The sequence below is a fragment of the Mustela nivalis genome (genome assembly GCF_964662115.1).
Source record: "Mustela nivalis genome assembly, chromosome: 9".
Lineage (NCBI taxonomy): Eukaryota > Metazoa > Chordata > Mammalia > Carnivora > Mustelidae > Mustela > Mustela nivalis.
This window is the reverse complement of record NC_139028.1, coordinates 73,466,400-73,483,332: the sequence shown is the minus strand read 5'-3', so window position 1 is coordinate 73,483,332 and position 16,933 is coordinate 73,466,400. Positions and strand designations below refer to the sequence as shown.

The 16,933-nt window shown below is 49.0% G+C and overlaps 1 long non-coding RNA gene across 1 annotated transcript; it reads right to left on the bottom strand.

Moving 5' to 3' along the window:
• Positions 1 to 1,584: 1,584 nt before the first annotated feature.
• On the bottom strand, positions 1,585 to 16,895 carry LOC309840745. The gene is made up of 3 exons (XR_014298776.1): positions 16,793 to 16,895; positions 3,386 to 3,531; positions 1,585 to 1,694 (listed from the first exon to the last, which is right to left on the bottom strand). It is a non-coding gene; the product is annotated as an uncharacterized lncRNA (long non-coding RNA).
• Between the last annotated feature and the right edge of the window lie 38 nt (positions 16,896 to 16,933).

The following is a 16,933-nucleotide window of genomic DNA, read 5'->3' as shown; positions in this document are numbered from 1 at the left end:
TGAGACTTCACATGAAGAGAGCATGTGAGGCCGTGGAGTGCCCTTGCACCAGACACGTGCGTGAAGAGGCCCCATGAAAGGCCCGCTTTACCCCTGCCAATCCCTACTCAAATTCCTAACCCACAAGACTGGGCCAAAGAACAAAATATAAGTGCTAGATTTAGCAAATAAAATTAGAGGACATCCAGTTAAATCTGCATTTCAGACCGACAACAAACAAGTTTTTAGTATAAGTATGTCCCCAATATTGCATGAGATATACTCGTATTTTTAAAAATACACTGTTTACCTAAAATTCAAATTTAACTGGGATTAAGTTTTTATAGGTATAGTATTTGAAGATAAATTTTAAGTTTTTAGCATTTAAAGATAAAATACATATAGGTGAAATATTCATCATGGTTTACCTGGCAATCCTAGACCCAAATAAAATGTCTATGTCTTAAACCACTCACTGATGGGATAGTTTTTTATTTAACAATAGACAACCAGAAGAACAGGAACAGAAAAGAATCTGAGATGGATAATAAACAGATGTGGAGCTGTATAGTTGCTAGACAGAGCTGTTTTTCTCACCCTTGAAAGCAAAACAAACAAAAAATAACTTCTTTGATGGGACAAAGAGAGAAATAGCAGGGCTCAGCCAGGAAGAGAGGCTCCTGCATACTTTGTCCCCTCCTTCTCCCAAGCAGAGTCCCTTTGTGTAGAGGTGGGAGAGGGAAAGGACACTGTCACACACAGATGTTGTAGGGACTGATATCAGAAAGCAGAGGGAAACAGCCTTTGCTTTCACTGTAGCCAAGGTCATTCGAGTGATGCCCTTGCCCTTGCCTCTGAGAGGGCATGGGATCACTGTCACAGAGCCAGTGGACTCAGAGGCACTTGGGATGGAGAAGCTGGTGTAGACAAGTGACCCAGTGGTGAGGAGGCAACCTCCCACCGCTTCACTGCAACCCCCACCACCCCATCCTGCAACCAGTATCTGGCACTACACACTGTCCCAGGCCCTAGAAAAGGGTCGAGGCAGCCCCCGTACTTACGGGGATTAATTTCCCTCATTCAGTGAGAGGAGTCTAAAATAAAACTCATTTCAGGCAATGGAAATAATGAAATGTCTGTTTCTAGCCCATCTGAGTTAAGATTAAAATCTCCCCATTACACTCATAAATCATTCTGTACTGTGCTACTGTTGACATATTCAAATTGGAAAAACCTATGTTTTTGCACATTAGTACTAAACACCCCTCCACTCCCTTCCATATGCCATATTCAGGCTTTCACCAGTCAGCTGAAGACCATTTCTAGCAGTTGCCCAGGCATTGCCATGTAGGTTAATGAAGAGCATGAATTCTGGAGCAAGACTGCCAACATTTGCTGCCAAGTGGCTGTGTGTCCTTAAGCAAATTACTTAACCACTCTGGGCCTCCATTTCCTTACCCATAAACTACCAATACAGTAATAACACCAACCCCACACCACTGCCATGAGGATAAAGTAAACACACATATGTCTTGTGTTAGCCACTGTTGTTATTCCTTGTACTTACTTGGAGATGGCATTTAATACTTACTATTTTATAATAACCCACGGAAAGTAGAAATGTTGATGTAGTAATCAACAAACTGTGATGAAGATCAGAAATCATGTCGGAAGTCTTCATTCTTCAATGAGCACCCTCTGGTCTGGCTTGCCACCTGAAGGCTCCATTGTTAAAGAACAAGATTCAGGGAAAACATACAAAATCTAGAGACATACCAAAACAAACCCAATGAGGGTCTCACCATATCTCCTCAGCATTTCCCATTTCCATGTACTCCAACCTGGCTTTCCATCTACCTGCATTCAAACTGTCGTCTCAAGTGTTACTTTGGGGGAAACCCAAACTAAGACACATATTATTCAAGACTGTGTCTTAGTAAGCATATTCCATGATTCGATATGTTTTTAAATTAAGGAAGGATATTAACATCTCTCGTAACTTTAAGAGCCATTGTTAGTTTTTCAAAACAAGCTATTGTCCAAGTTTTAAACGTGACATTTGGATGGATTTCTGGGAACAGTCTTATGTGTGAAAGTCGAGGACCATCTGTGATTCAGTCACTCCTTCTCTTGATGGACTTTTGGGTTATTTTCAACTACTGCTAGCGCAAACATCGTTTCAACTAACATCTTCGACAAAATCTGTGCACACATTTTTGATTCTCTCTTAAGCACAAATTCCCAAGAATGGGGTCACTGTGTCAAAAGGATACCCACCCATCCATATGGCCGAACTGCTCCCCAGAAAGGCTGTCCCACTTTAGACTCCACCCCTTCCCTAGGTCCAGCTTCTGAAGTATGCCCATGGCTGAGCAAACACCGCCTTTGCGCCTGGCTGAGGACTGTGAAAGGCAGTGAGCTCAGATACAGCAGACCCCAGGCAGGGGCAGAGTGCTGGGTCCAGCCTCAGGGTTAGGTGAGTAACAAGAGTTAAGAGTCCAAGTCAAGGCTGACCCAGGGAGCAGGACCTCCCTGCTAAACAAGTGAAATTTTATACAGGGACATAAATGGTGAGGCCTCACCTCACAGATCGTGGGGTAAAGGCTGCATCTCTGTGAGCCAGGGCAGTGCCTGGATGGCCCCTATGACACCTTCATGCAAATTACGAAAGGATGCCTCTTGTTCAGGTTATAAAAGAAAGGTCAAGTTAGTATAGTCCCACCTAACCTAACATAGCTCTGCCTGCTATGCAGCAGCCCCAACTCCAAGTGCACACACACCACAGGGGCACACCTGCAGCCAACAGAACACACGGTCCCCTCTCTTCCCCTCCCCACCCACCCTGGTGAGGTGAGGTAATCATGTCAAGTTCAAAGTCTCAGGGGCCTGGGAATCAGGCATCAGAGGCCATCAAGCATCAAAGGCCATCAACAAGACCACAAAGGGCAGCTGGAGGGCAAGCAATAGTGGATGCAAACATGTATGCAGAGTTTATGCTCGGGCCCAAGTGCCATTGCGAATTTAGGTCAAAGACAGCTCTTCCCCCCCTACCTACCTACCTACCCAGGGTCTCTCACTCACATAAATCAATCTACCAAGTGGATGATGGCCTTTGGGTGAATTCCTGAACACAGGCCACCAGGCACCATTCCCTCAAAAGTCTATAGCTGAGGGGCGCCTGAGTAGCTCAGTGGGTTAAGCTGCTGCCTTCGGCTCAGGTCGTGATCTCAGGGTCCTGGGATCGAGCCCCACATCGGGCTCTCTGCTCAGCAGGGAGCCTGCTTCCCTCTCTCTCTGCCTGCTTCTCTGCCTACTTGTGATCTCTCTGCCAAATAAATAAATAAAATCTTTTTAAAAAATTACATTTAAAAAAAAAAAAAGTCTACAGCTGAGTAGCAAACCCCACCTGGCGGTAGGTTGCAGGTCCTCAAGACCCGCTCAGTGTCCGCTCCAGATGGACCCAACGTCAGGGACTCGTGCAGGGCGGAGCGGCAGACCCAGAATTCAACCCAACCTTCGGCCATCTCCTGAGATCGTTCTCTGGGCTCACACCTGCCAATTAAAGGCCTTAAAGATGAAAGAGGGAGGCTTCGGGAAGCAGCTGCGCAAGAGGAAAGGCAAGCCAAGCGGCGTGTTCCACCTTCCCAAAGCAAAGAGTTCTCGGCCCGGCTGGTGTTCCTTCAGGAGCAACCTCGCCGGAAGCGTCTTGGCCGCAAAACCGATTTGCCGTAAGGCAATTCTGCCGTAAAAGATAAAATAGCGACAGCTGAAAGAGGGGCCTTTGAAAGGTCATGATGAAGCACGAAAAAGTTGATAAAATTATTCGTTTCCTCCTTCATCAGGAGAGGAGGCAGTTTCCCAAATCCTAGGATAAGCACTTGTCACCCGAGCACCGTACTGTGTTGTGAAACCTCCCATCAGGCGGCTGGTCCTGGGCGCGTGGACGAAAGGCTGAGGTTCTGGCCCATTTGTGACCGAGCTGTGCTGTCGTGGGGCCTGGAGTGTCCTCTCTTCCGGGACAGTGTAGCTTGCAGTCTGGCCTTCCACTGTTTCACGCGTCCGGGGAGCTTGTCACGGGACTTTCTAGCAAGTGGCCTATGAGGCTGTGAGCATCCACCGTTTGAAGACCAGCCTCTGCTCTGGTCACGGTACAGACCGCTGTGAAGGCCAGCGGGGATTTACAGTCATTCCCCTTCACCGGGCAGGGGGACAGCCCCAAGACCCCCCAGCGCCTGAAGCCGCCGATGCGACCCAACCCTAGACAGACTGTTGTTTTTTTCTTTTTCCCCAAACATACCCACCTAGAATAAGTTGAATTCATAAGTGCAGCACAGTAAGAGATTAACAATTACCAAGCATAAAATAAAACAGTTAAAACAACACGCTGTAATAAGTTATGTGAGTGTATCCCTCTCAACATAGCTTATTGTCCTGCACTCACCCTTCTTCCTGCAGTCACGGGAGAGGATAAAACGCTTCCGTGAGGACAGGAATGACGGGAATGTCCTAGGCACCGTGGCCCGCTGGGCTGCCATTGACCTGGCCGCAGGTCAGGAGGGCCATCCGCTTCCACACACCATGGTTGGCAGGGGGGAACAGAAACCCCAGAGCGAAATGAGGCCGAGGAGGGTCTACCCAAACATAAAAGTGAGAACTGTGTCCATGGAGAAATAAAACCCAGCAGACAACCAGCTTCTCTGCATGAGCTCTGCCGAAGGCCATGGGTTCATCAGTGGAGGGATGTAACTAGCCAGGCCATTATTTTATCTTTTACTGCAAAACAGCATTAAAGTCAATTAGTTATGTAGTGAAAATGCCTGCGGCAAAGACATGTACAGCAAAATTACCCAGAACCGATTCTGGGTGCCGCTCATTATGCTCTATCAAGAGCTTATACTACAAAAACATGGAGGGGGCTCACAGAGGCGACCCCCTGGCCCAGCTTCTGCTCACGATTGACTCAGACAAATCCCACATTTTCATCATTCTCAGCGCCTCGCCAGCAGGCCCCCTGGAGAGCCAGCTAACCGCCCCAGACTTCCGGCAGCAGCCCCACCCTCTCCTGCACCCTCCCCACCCAGAGTCCCGAACCCCAAAGCCCCAGCTGTGCCTCCCACCAAAGCCAGAAGCACTGGCCCAGAGCAGCCCTTGCCCTTCAGCCACACAGAGGGGCATGACGGGTGGAGGTGCCCATGGCTGGGGGAACGGCAGCCTGACAAGCTCCCTCCACTCTGTCCTGCCACCTTCTCCCTGCAGTTATATCTGTGCTCAGCCGCTGGCTCACCACTCCAGAGAAAGAAGAGGAAATGCCCATCCCACACACCATGTTTATTTCCTTATTTACTTCCTTCCTATCTGCTCCCCCTAGATGAATATAAGCTCCATGAGGAAGGATTTATGTTCTCATCCTATGGCTGCTATAACAAATTCCCACAAATTTAGCAGCTTAAAACAACACAGATTTATTATCCTACAGTTCTGGAAGGCAGAGAGCTCACTGGGCTAAAATCAGGGGCAGAGCCGCATTCTTTTCTGGAAGCTTCAGGGGAGAATCCAGCTCCTTCCCCTTTCCAGCTTCTACAGGCCACCCACACTCCTTGGCTGGTGGCCCTCTTCCATCATCAAAGCCCGAAATCCCATCGCTCTGACCTCTGCTTGGCCCTCACATGTCTGACTCCGCCTCTCTTGTCTGCTCTTGTACTTAGAAGGACCCTCATGATTATGTTGAGCCTCCTGCCCCCTCCCACCCTGTTCCCCAAGATAATCTATCTTCTGGACAGCTGATTTGCAACCTTAAACCCTCCCCCTCCCCCTGACATGTAGCACAGCCCATGCACCTGGTCCAGGATTAGAACATGGATGTCCAGGGGGTGGGATAGACATCATTCCACCTACAGAGTTCGTCTCTTCTCACCACTGTATTCCCAGGGCCAGAACAGTATCTGACACATAGCGGACCCTCCATAAATACGTGCTGAATGAATAAGTGAATGCGTGCATGAATAAATCACTAAGAATAATATTTAATTTATAAATAAACATCTAATCATGCATATGAAATGCCGGGCACTTTTCACAATGCCTTATGTGTATTAACTTATCGGATCTCCAACAGCTCCATGAAGTACATTTTTATTATTACCCAGTAGCCTTCTACAGATGAGGAAATTAAGGCATAGGCAGGCAGGTGGCCCTAGTCTCCCCAGCGAGTTAAGGGGTGAAGCCAGGATGTAATCTCAGATTTACTGAGCTTTATTGTGTCACCGGCCCTGGCTGGGCACATTACATTTATGATCTCATTTCATGCTTACAAGAGGCCGTGAGGAAAACGGGCAGAGAATGAAGTCAACCACTCAGCTGAGGGATTCTTAGGGGTTCTGTGGGGCAGTGGATTGCATGTTGCTTCTTCAGCCTCCTTTGATGCCAATCAGATCAGGACCCTGTGCCCCTAAAAGGACTGTGGGTGCTCATGTCCCCACCACGATGCAGGGCTCCTGCCTTGTACTCTATAAAACTAGGGCCCAGGCCCCCAGCAGGCCTGTAGCAGACCCTGAACTTCACCAGTCATGGCTGCTCTGTCTTCTGGAAGCCTGTTCTCCTTCAAGGAACAGGAGCCTGTTTCATACCTCATCCAGAGCTGAAGTTGCATTGCCCGGTCCCCTGATGATGCCTCTGGGGATCCCCCTAGCTGGGCCCCACACCTGTTTTGCATGGGCCGGAGCTGTTCACTCTGCCTGCTGGCCCCTGTCACTAGCCCCCGTGATCGGTTGCTCCTCCACAGTCACTTTTTTTTTTAACTTTTTTTTTTTTTAAGATTTTATTATTTATTTGACAGACAGAGATCACAAGTAGGCAGAGAGGCAACAGAGAGAGAGGAGGAAGCAGGCTCCCTGCCAAGCAGAGAGCCCGACGTGGGGCTCTATCCCAGGACCCTGGGACCACTACCTGAGCCGAAGGCAGAGGCTTTAACCCACTGAGCCACCCAGGCACCCTCACAGTCACTTTTGATTTATCCTGCCGGCCTGTTCTTCAACACCATGAGCACACAGGCCGACAGGAAACCCCCAGACCTGGGCCTTAGCCTCCCCCTCCCCTCTCTCCTGCAGGGAGAACACTGCTTGCACAAGGAGACAGCACTACCCCCTTGCTTGCACCTTAACCTTCGCAGTCAAAGCCAAGGAGAGTGAAACTCACCCGTGTCTGCCAGCACAGTGGGGCAGCGCATTTTCTATTCCTGCCAGCACATTTTTCTAGGCCAATGTCAGATCAGGGAAATCCAATACCACATGTCCCAACTTTTTATTTGAAAACGGAGAAGCTGCTTTCCAAAATAAATAGTGTTTACAAGCAAAGGCTGGAGAAGGCTCCATCAGCAATGGATTTGGTGCTCAGGCAGGACAGATTCTTCCTGGCTTGGTTGCCGTGAACCCAATTGGTATTGGGTTCACGGCAGCCAGATCCAGCCCTAGGAGAGGCCGGACTGGGGAGAGAACACGTGTGTGTGCACGTGTGTGTTAGTGTGTAACCTACCTGTGTGTGTCCACGTGCATTTGCCTACATGAGCACATGCGTGTTTCTTTAAGGGTATGATTAGCATGATTCTGGGTATGATTAGCATGCATGTGTAAATTGGGGGGCTACACCCCTGTACTTGTGCTTGTAGGTATACAGGCCTGTGCTTCAATGGAAAGACGCTCCCGCCTGGTGAATGTGTACCCAGCCCTGCGTCTCAGAGCCCGACCGGAGTCACCTCCCTCCTCTCCTTCCTGCTACCTCCAGCCTCAGCCCTCCTCCTGTTCTTTTTCTCAGCTGAGCTGGGGCTCCGATTTGAATGTGCTGTGAATGCATTTCCTCCATCCTGCTCCCTCCCGCTGCCCACCCACTGCCCACTGCCACCTGGACTACTCGTACGAGCCAACAGAGTGTCCTTTCTGGGGAACAGGTTAGGATCCAGCAATTTGAGCTCCGGGTATGCGGACAGCTCTCAGTGAAAGGTCTCTGGTGTCACATCACACTACAGTCACCTTGACTTCAGAATCTCCTTCCCCAGACCCTCCTACCCGGGGCCGCCAGCTCAACCTGCTCCAGGCCCTGCCTGTTTCCCAGTGCCGAGCCCCACTTGCCTGGCAACCACCTGCTTCATCAAACTCAAGCCACTCAGCCAAGCTTCCGAGAGCGGAGGGATTTTCTTGGCAAACCTTCCTGGCTCCCCCTCCAGAAAAGCCTCAGCTTGGCAGCCCCCGGCACACATGTAAGCCTAGGCAGGGCCGCTCCCTCACCCACCTCTGCGTCTGCCCTCTCTCATGCTGTTCCTCTGGCCCAGCACCGCCCTCCCATGCCACCCATCTGCCATTGGCTGTACACATCCCACACTACACTACTCTGCAGACCACATCTGTTCGCCACCCACCCCCACCATGAAGCCTCTCCCGTGAACCTCCTGGCCCGACACATGCTGTCCTGTGTATTGCCTCAGAATGGTTTTCAGGTTGCTTCACGCACTTATCTTGCCCTCCCACCTAGATTGCAATCTCTTTCTAGAATTAAGCCCTGTGCTTCCTTTGAATAAACTGTGGAACCCGACACAGGTCCAAACACAGGAGAGACCAGAGATAAGGGCTTGTGTGGGAGAGCAGCTGAAAGAAGACAGAGCTAGAGTCGCGGATGGCCAGCCCTAAAGCTGCGTGCCAGGCGCTGTGTCTGCTGACTCACGGCCCACCTCATGTAATCCTCCTGGAAACCAGGGGAGCAGGGGAATACAGTCCCCATTTCACAGATGAGAAAACAGGCTGAGTGAGGCCCAGTGACTTCTCTGAGGATGCAAAACTAGTCAATGGCAAAGTCAGGGGTTGATTCTAGGTGGGTCTGATTTCATTTCTCTGTTCCCGTACAACAGGCGCAGCGACGGAAGGACGTGCGCTAGAGTCAAGAGCTTTCTGAAATTCTAGAGTACACCCACTGCAGGAGAGGTGAGAGAAAGCTCTAGATTCATGCTATCCAACAGAACTTCCTGCAATGATGGAAAACTTCACCCCGGTGCTATCTGATGTGGGAGCTGCTAGCTGGAGTGGCCACCGAGTACCTGGAAAGTGGCTAGTGTGGACTGTGCTTTTTATTTTATTGTAACTCATTTTATTTTATTTAAGATTTCATTTATTTATTTGACAGAGATCACAAGTAGGCAGAGAGGCAGACAGAGAGAGAGAGAGAGAGGAGGAGGAAGCAGGCTCCCTGCTGAGCATAGAACCCGATGCGGGGCTTGATCCCAGGATCCTGGGGTCATGACCTGAGCCGAAGGCAGAGGCTTTAACCTACTGAGCCACCCAGGCGCCCCTATTGTAACTCATTTTAATTTCAGTGGTCACCCGTGGCAAGTGGCTAATGTCCCTACTGGACGGTACAGCCCGAGGTATAGCCCAACCACGTTCATCCTGAGTAAATAGAGGTTTGCTCTCCAATAGCAGAGTGTTCCTATGAAACCTTTCACAAGCCAAATGGTGTAAACCAAGGAAGGCATTGCCATTAATTTATACACTCAAGCCCCCCAAAATAACCTCTCGGGCCCCCACACAACCTCTCTTATACCTTAGGGCACATCTTGATAGCAGATACACAAAATACACCGAGAAAAAACACAGATGCTCATGCATACAGTTCAAAGCTATGGCGGCTTGGGGCGCCTGGGTGGCTCAGTGGGCTAAAGCCTCTGCCTTTATCTCAGGTCATGATCTCAGGGTCCTGGGATCGAGCCCCACATCAGGCTCTCCGCTCGGCAGGGAACCTGCTTCCCTTCCTCTCTCTCTGCCTGCATTTCTGCCTACTTGTGATCTCTGTCAAATAAATAAATTAAAAAAATAAAATGAAAAAAAAAAGCTGCTGATATCTCACAGCTTCTCAAAATATTTAAAAAAAACAAAAAACAAAAAACAAAAAAAAAAAAAAACAAGCTACGGCGGCTTGATGCTGGGATGCTGAGTGTCGTTTCCGGGGAAAGAGTCTGGCAGGGCTGCTCTCTCTGCTTGGGGTACACACTGCCTCTACCAGGGCTCGTTGCAAAGCAAATGCTCAACACAATGTTTGCTTCTTGCCTTTCTCCATGAAAGCCAAAATCCTCTTTGGCTTTCTTTCAGTGGGCAAAAACAAACACGAGTGCAAGACTCCCAAGAAAGCCTAGTGGCATAACTCGAACGTTTGAAAAGCGGGGTAAAGCTGTATAGAAAATAGTAATAATTTTACAACTGGGGACACCTGGCTGGCTCAGTTAGCTGAGCATCTGCCTTTGGCTCAGGTCGTGATCTCAGAGTCCTAGGATTGAGCCCACACTGGGCTTCCTGCTCAGCGGGAAGTCTGTTTCTCCCTCTCCTCTCTGCCCTTCTCCCTGCCCATGTTTTCTCTCTTTCCCTCTAATACATACATAAAGTCTTAAAAAAAATAATTTTACAATGAATGAGGCTGCTTCTTGCCACAGGCAGCTGGCCCAAGGGGTCCCACCCTCCTGGTTCCACCAGCCACCCCAAGGGTCGGGACGCCGAGAATCAACATCTGCATAAACCGGTAACCCATCTCAGGCACACCAGCATCTAATAATGGTCAAGTTCTCTGCCAGCTTCCAGCCCAAGACACTGAAATTGTGGTGATGGGAAATCCCCGCAGAGGAAGTACACAGGAAACTGCCAGTCCTTGCATGGCACTCTGTCCCCCATTCCCCACACAGCCCGAGCTGGGCCTGGCGTACAGAGTGACTCAGAGCCCAGCCTGATGGAGCACAGGGTCCCAGTAATGAGCAGAACCTTCAGGACCAGGTCACAGCAAAAGGACCTGAGGTGGGCTCTGGCCTTGGGGCGGGAACCCCCGAGTGAATCAGGAATGCCATTCTTGGTATCACTTTGGCGCCACCTGGTGGGCACTTGCAGCGTGCAGCTGCATACAAGCTTGCCAGGAGGAGCCAGGACTGTCAGGGGCCGACAGGGACTTACCAGGTCCCACCGGGCTGGGCTGAAGGGCACTGCCTGGTCGCCTGCCTAGGCTGGCTGGGGCACTTTCCTGCAGGGAAAGGGCCCTTAGGGAAGGAAGGGAGGGAAGGAGAGACAGGCAGCCCTGGGGGGAGGGGAAGAGGAGGCTGCTCTTGCACTGTTCCAGTCTGGAATGCAAACATTCCAGAATCCAGGACCTCAGTCACACCTCCACTGTTAAACTGTGCCAGGCCCTGGGTATACAGGGAAGAAGCCAGACAGAAGTCTGGTGGCGGCCATAACAGGGTGACTTCGGGAAACAGGGTGAGAACGGGATTCTGAGCTGGTCTCCAAGGGTAACAGTTTGCTGCGCATAAAGAGGCAGAGGGAGCAGCCTACGGACCAAGGTCTGTGAGAGGGAGACAGCTTCACTGGGGGGTAGCTCTGGTGGTTAAAAAAAACGAGAACGTGTATGGAGCATGGGGCTGGAGCTGAAGCAGCTAGGGGTGAGGCTTTGGGGGTCCACAACAGCCCCCACCCCACCCAGCAGGCCCAGAGTCAAACCCCTAGGGGCTTCTGAGTTTGAGTGGTATTATCCAAGGCTGTCCATGGCCAGTGCAGAGCCACCAGCAAAGGCAGCAGATGGACCCAGCTGCATAGTTTGGTGGTAGAGAGGGGGTGCCGGGAGGGGAGGGGAGAGCCCAGGCTGAGAGTCAAGAGACTCTGCCACAACTGGTCCCATGACCTGGCAATACTCCTCCTCTCTGGGCCTCAGTTTCCCCATTGATTAATTGCAGGGATTGACTGATGGTCTCCATCAACTCCAGGGTAATCGGTCTAGGCCCTCAGTAGAGGAAAGGAGTCAGGTGCAAATATGTTCGTGCTTTGAGGACTATCCCTCTGCCCAGCAGGCATGTGGGTGACGAACTGTTATGTGCAGATGCAGAGTGGGGCTTCTGCAGCTGAGTCCTGAGCTCCATCAGTGGGAGAGCTGGGGCCCTCACAGACAGCAAGCGACTGGTGGGGCTTATGGGTTCAGACTTGAGTCTCACACGATTTTCCCACAGCACCAAAGAATGCTGCTTTCAGGGCCCTCGGTGGAGCCCTGAGCTCTGTCTTGCTCTAGAGGTTAGCAGAGCCCGCCACAAGAGAATACAAAGCCCAGAAAAGGGAACCATGAACAAGGCCAAGGAATCCTTCAGAAGAGCTGCAGTCACAGCCTCAGTAGTCTGGGGTTTGGTAAAGAAGTCAGAATGGCTTCCGGCAGTCCTCAGGAAGCAGGGGTGGGGGAGACATGACGTGGATAACTGACTTCCCTCTCACTAGAAAGCACTGCCTGCACATCCCTAAGCTCTCACGCAACCTCCCAACAACCCTCGGGGGAGGCAGATCGGGGAAGAGCCCTACCAGTTAGGCCTCATTTTATGATAGTAATTATAATAGTACAATTTGCCTCTAGGAAGAAACAGCAACGCTCAGGCGCCCAGCCCCATGTTGCGCAGAACAGGACAACAAGACCCCCAGGAGGGAGTGACGTGCCTGAGCCGCAGGAAACACTGGTGACTCAGTGACAGAGAAGCAGCTTCAGGCTTCCTCAGGAGCACGGCCTGGGGAGGGACTTAAGCTGCAAGCGTGAAACACACACCGAATTTCAAGGCGTAGTGCAGGGGGGAAAGCACATAGAATTTATCTCACTACTGATTTTTCTTTCAATTCCATGTTGAAATGACAAGATACTGGTATATTAGGCTAAATAAAATAGATCATGAGAGGTAATTTCACCTCTTTCTTTGGACTTCTCTCCTTGGGTCTCCTAGAAAAGTTTAGATCAAAGAAGGGATTTGCATCTGTGGTTCGTGTCACATTTGTGCGGGACAGGCTCACACCAGGCTGTGGGTTCGGACCCTGGCTGAGCGGGTTCATCCCCATCACCCCGTGTCTGGTCAGCTGAGTGGGAGAGGGTGAAGACAGACGTGGGAACCTCTGAGGACTCTTCTCCTGCCAGACTCTGGGCTCAGAGAGCCTCCGGCCTCTTCCCAGTAAATTGAGAACCACCATTTCCAGGAGCTCCACTCTGTGGAAAGCAGTGGGACCAGCCAGGCTCTGCTCGAGAAAGTGACCGCAGGAGCCACGAGGTGGCGCTGTTCCCACGACCCTCCGCTTCCCAGGTCCGTCGGGTCCCGCGTGCCGCGGAAGCATTCCAGCATTTGCAAGAAGAGGTTTTCCTTGGACCGGTTGTTGAATTTCTTACTCAGCCTTCCGTTGCCAAAGGTTATTCAGACTCAGGAATGCTGCTCTTAAAAATGGCCATCTCGGGAGAAAAAAATGAAACAAGATGGGATCGGGAGGGAGACAAACCGTAAGAGACTCTTAAATCGCACAAAACAAACAGGGTTGGGGGAGGGTAGGGATAGGGTGGCTGGGGTGATGTACACTGGGGAGTATGTGCTATGGTGATGGTGTGAAATATGTAAGCCTGATGATTCACAGACCTGTACCCCTGGAGCAAATAATACATTATATGTTAATAAAAATAATTAAATTAAAAAATGGCTATCTCTGAGTGTGCACTTAAAATCAAGCAGGCTATAGATCCATTGTTGATTCTCTACAAAGGCATTCCATACCCAGGGGCCCTCATGCACACCTAACACGTGCAAGAGGAATGCACACACATTAAGTAAATAGCACATGGGTCCACGTGTGTGTGAACATGACAGGAAGAAGGATGGTCCAGATTATTTAGCAGTGAGGTTTTTGGTTTTGGGTTGTGTTGTGGGTTTTTTTTTTTTGGTTTGTTTGTTTATTTTCTGTTTTAATTTAGCTTTGGGAGTTTGGAAGGGAAAAGGAAGGAAGGAAAGAAAGAAGGAAGAAAGCCGGGAGGGAGGGACAGAGACACCTAGGAAACGGACTTAGTAGAAGTCATGCCATTTTTGAATTAAACAAAAATGTTCATCGCATAAAAAAAAAAAAAAAAGTCATGCCATTTTTACAAAAAGTGGACATTTCATAACACAGTCATGTTACTATATCCATGTTATTGCAACCTTAACAAGAAAACTACAGGGGCACCTGGGTGGCTCAGTGGGTTAAAGCCTCTGCCTTCAGCTTGGGTCATGATCCCCGTGTCCTGGGATTGAGCCCCATATCGGGCTCTCTGCTCAGCGGGGAGCCTGCTTCCCTTCCTCCTTATCTGCCTGCCTCTCTGCCTACTTGTGATCTCTGTCTGTCAAATAAATAAATAAAATCTTAAAAAAAAAAAAAAGAACTGCAAAATTTTGGAGTACTTCAAACCTAACAATTTCAGGAAATGTACCCCTACCCTCAATGCCTCCTTAACCCAGCATTTTTGCTTCCGTACTACGCTTGGCAATTTTAGAAACTGGCAACAGGATGTGGTTCATGCGTTTATAAATCTACCCCTGAGCTCACTCCGGGCTGCAAGATTTTGGAGTGCATGAGCCCCCTGGCAACTGCTGGCTTTTTAATAAAGACTCTTCAATTTGGTCTACTGAATGTGGTGTCCATCTGTATAACTCCCTGCCCTACATATAACAAGAGGAAAGAAAAGAAAAAAAGAAAAGAAAAGCTTACACTGAGGCCAAGTATGTAAAGTGAGGGGAATTTTTTTTTTTTTTTTTTTTTTTTTTAAATTCTGGCTTCTCTAGTTGCAGACGTGGGGATAGAATAGAAGAATCTCTTCCCAGTAAACTGTTTTCTGGAACATAATTTAAAAGCCATCAATCCAGTCCCATTGCCTTATCTCATAGGAACGTAAACTGACACTCAGGAAAGAGAAATGACTTCTTCAATATCGCACAGCTACTTTAAAATATTTTCATTTTAAACCTAACCTCCAAAAGCGGGTGTTTCTTTGGGGGGGGGGGCAGTGTCTATTTTCTCTGATTTATGTCCAGATTCTCTTCAAATTGGACAACCCAGGATTGAATGGCAGGAGTGGGGACCCTCCCATCAGCTCTCAGCATCCATTGTCCTGTAAGACCTTCCCCGAGCCCCGGAGGTTTAGGAAGGGTAAGCAGATAACCCACAGATATCCAAGAGGGGAAACCAAGGCACACAGGCGACTTGGCTTGCCCTTGAGCACACAGTGAGTGAATGTCAGTAAAACAAAAAGGAAAAGCACATAGTACTCGAGCAACAATTCTACATACTGGTCTAGAGTTAGGACTATTCTAGATCTGGTGGGCAACATTTTTTAAAAAGGAGGTGGTGCTCAATGAAAAAGGAAAATGAGGGGCGCCTGGGTGGCTCAGTGGGCTAAAGCCTCTGCCTTCGGATCAGGTCATGATCTCAGGGCCCTGGGATCGAGTCCCGCATTGGGCTCTTTGCTCAGCAGGGAGCCTGCTTCCTCCTCTCTGCTTGCCTCTCTGCCTACTTGTGATCTCTGTCAAATAAATATATAAAATCTTTAAAAAAAAAAAAAAAGAAGAAGAAGAAGAAGAAGAAGCACCTCCCTCCTTCCTTTCAAGAAGAAGAAGAAGAAGAAGCACCTCCCTCCTTCCTTTCTTCCTTACTTACCTTCCTTTAAAAGAAGAAGAAAAAAAAAAAGAAAAGAAAAATGAGAGAAAGAGACCCTGCTCCTTAAGAATGGGAGCCCGTCTTCTTCATTTCCCTATCTTCAGGGTCAGGCATAAAACAGCCAGCACATTATGGCCTCGAGATGCCCATTGGATGAATAAATAAATGTGACACAGACACATAAGTAGATACATTCGGGTCCTGAGACCAGAAATTAAGATTCTGCACATTTTAATACCATTTCCATAATGCGGTAGGCAGAACCCCCGGAAAGAAGTCTTGAGAGGAGGAAGGCTCACAGCACACTGGGTTCGTCGGCCTTTCTCCCCTGTCACTCTGAACAGCACACTTCTGGGAAAAGGCCTCCTGCAACGTTTTTCCCATGCAAACCATTCACTTAGCTCAAATTTTCTCCCCGCCTACTTAGCATTAGGTCCTGAGGGATAGAGACTAGACAAATCAGCTAGCATATTTAATATAATAGTTCAGAACTTAGATTGATGATGAGAACATTTAAAAGGAACTGTGTGATCTTGAACAAGTGCTGACTCATAGTGTAGGTGGGGACAGGGGAAGCAATAATTAGTCATTCAACCCAGCAGAAAATCACTGAACTCTAGTGGGTCAGAACATAAGAGCTGTGCAAGTAAGGGAACAGGGAGGAGTAGGGCAAGCCAGCGGAGCTCACTAGATAGACGGGACAAGACAACCACATAAATAACGACAATATGAGGGGATCTCCAAAAAAAAAAAATAAATATTGTAAGCCTCCCCATTCAAAACTTTTAATGGTTTTGGGGTACCAGGGTGGCTTGGTCAGTTAAGTTTCTGCCTTTGTCTCAAGTCATGATCCAAGAATCCTGGGATGGATTCCCGTATTGGGTTCCCTGCTCAGTGGGGAGTCTGCTTCTCCCTGTGTGCCCCCCCCACTTGTGCTGCTTCTCCCTCTCTTTCTCACGCTTTCGCAAAAATAAATACATAAAATCTTTAAGAAAAAAAGATTTAGGGGCGCCTGGGTGGCTCAGTGAGTTAAAGCCTCTGACTTCAATTCAGGTCATGATCCCAGAGTCCTGGGATGGAGCCCTGCATTGGACTCTCTGCTCAGAGGGAGCCTGCTTCCCCCCAACCCCGCCTGCCTCTCTGCCTGCTTGTGATCTCTGTCTGTCAAATAAATAAATAAAATCTTAAAAAAAAAAATTAAAACCATTGAGGGTTTGGTACACTTCCCATCTTTTACTTGTGGTTATATAATTAACACATTCCCTTCATATATACGTTTCTCCTGTCTTTCCCCCAACAAAATGGAATCATAGGGTACATACCTTTCTGCACTCTTTCCATATTAACACACTGTGAGCAGCTTCATTCATTCTACAGACACTGCATGCCATCCATCTTCCAAATACTTCCCAAGGGTCTACCGGGTACCGGGTACCTCACCAGGTGCTGTGTAATAGGGAGTA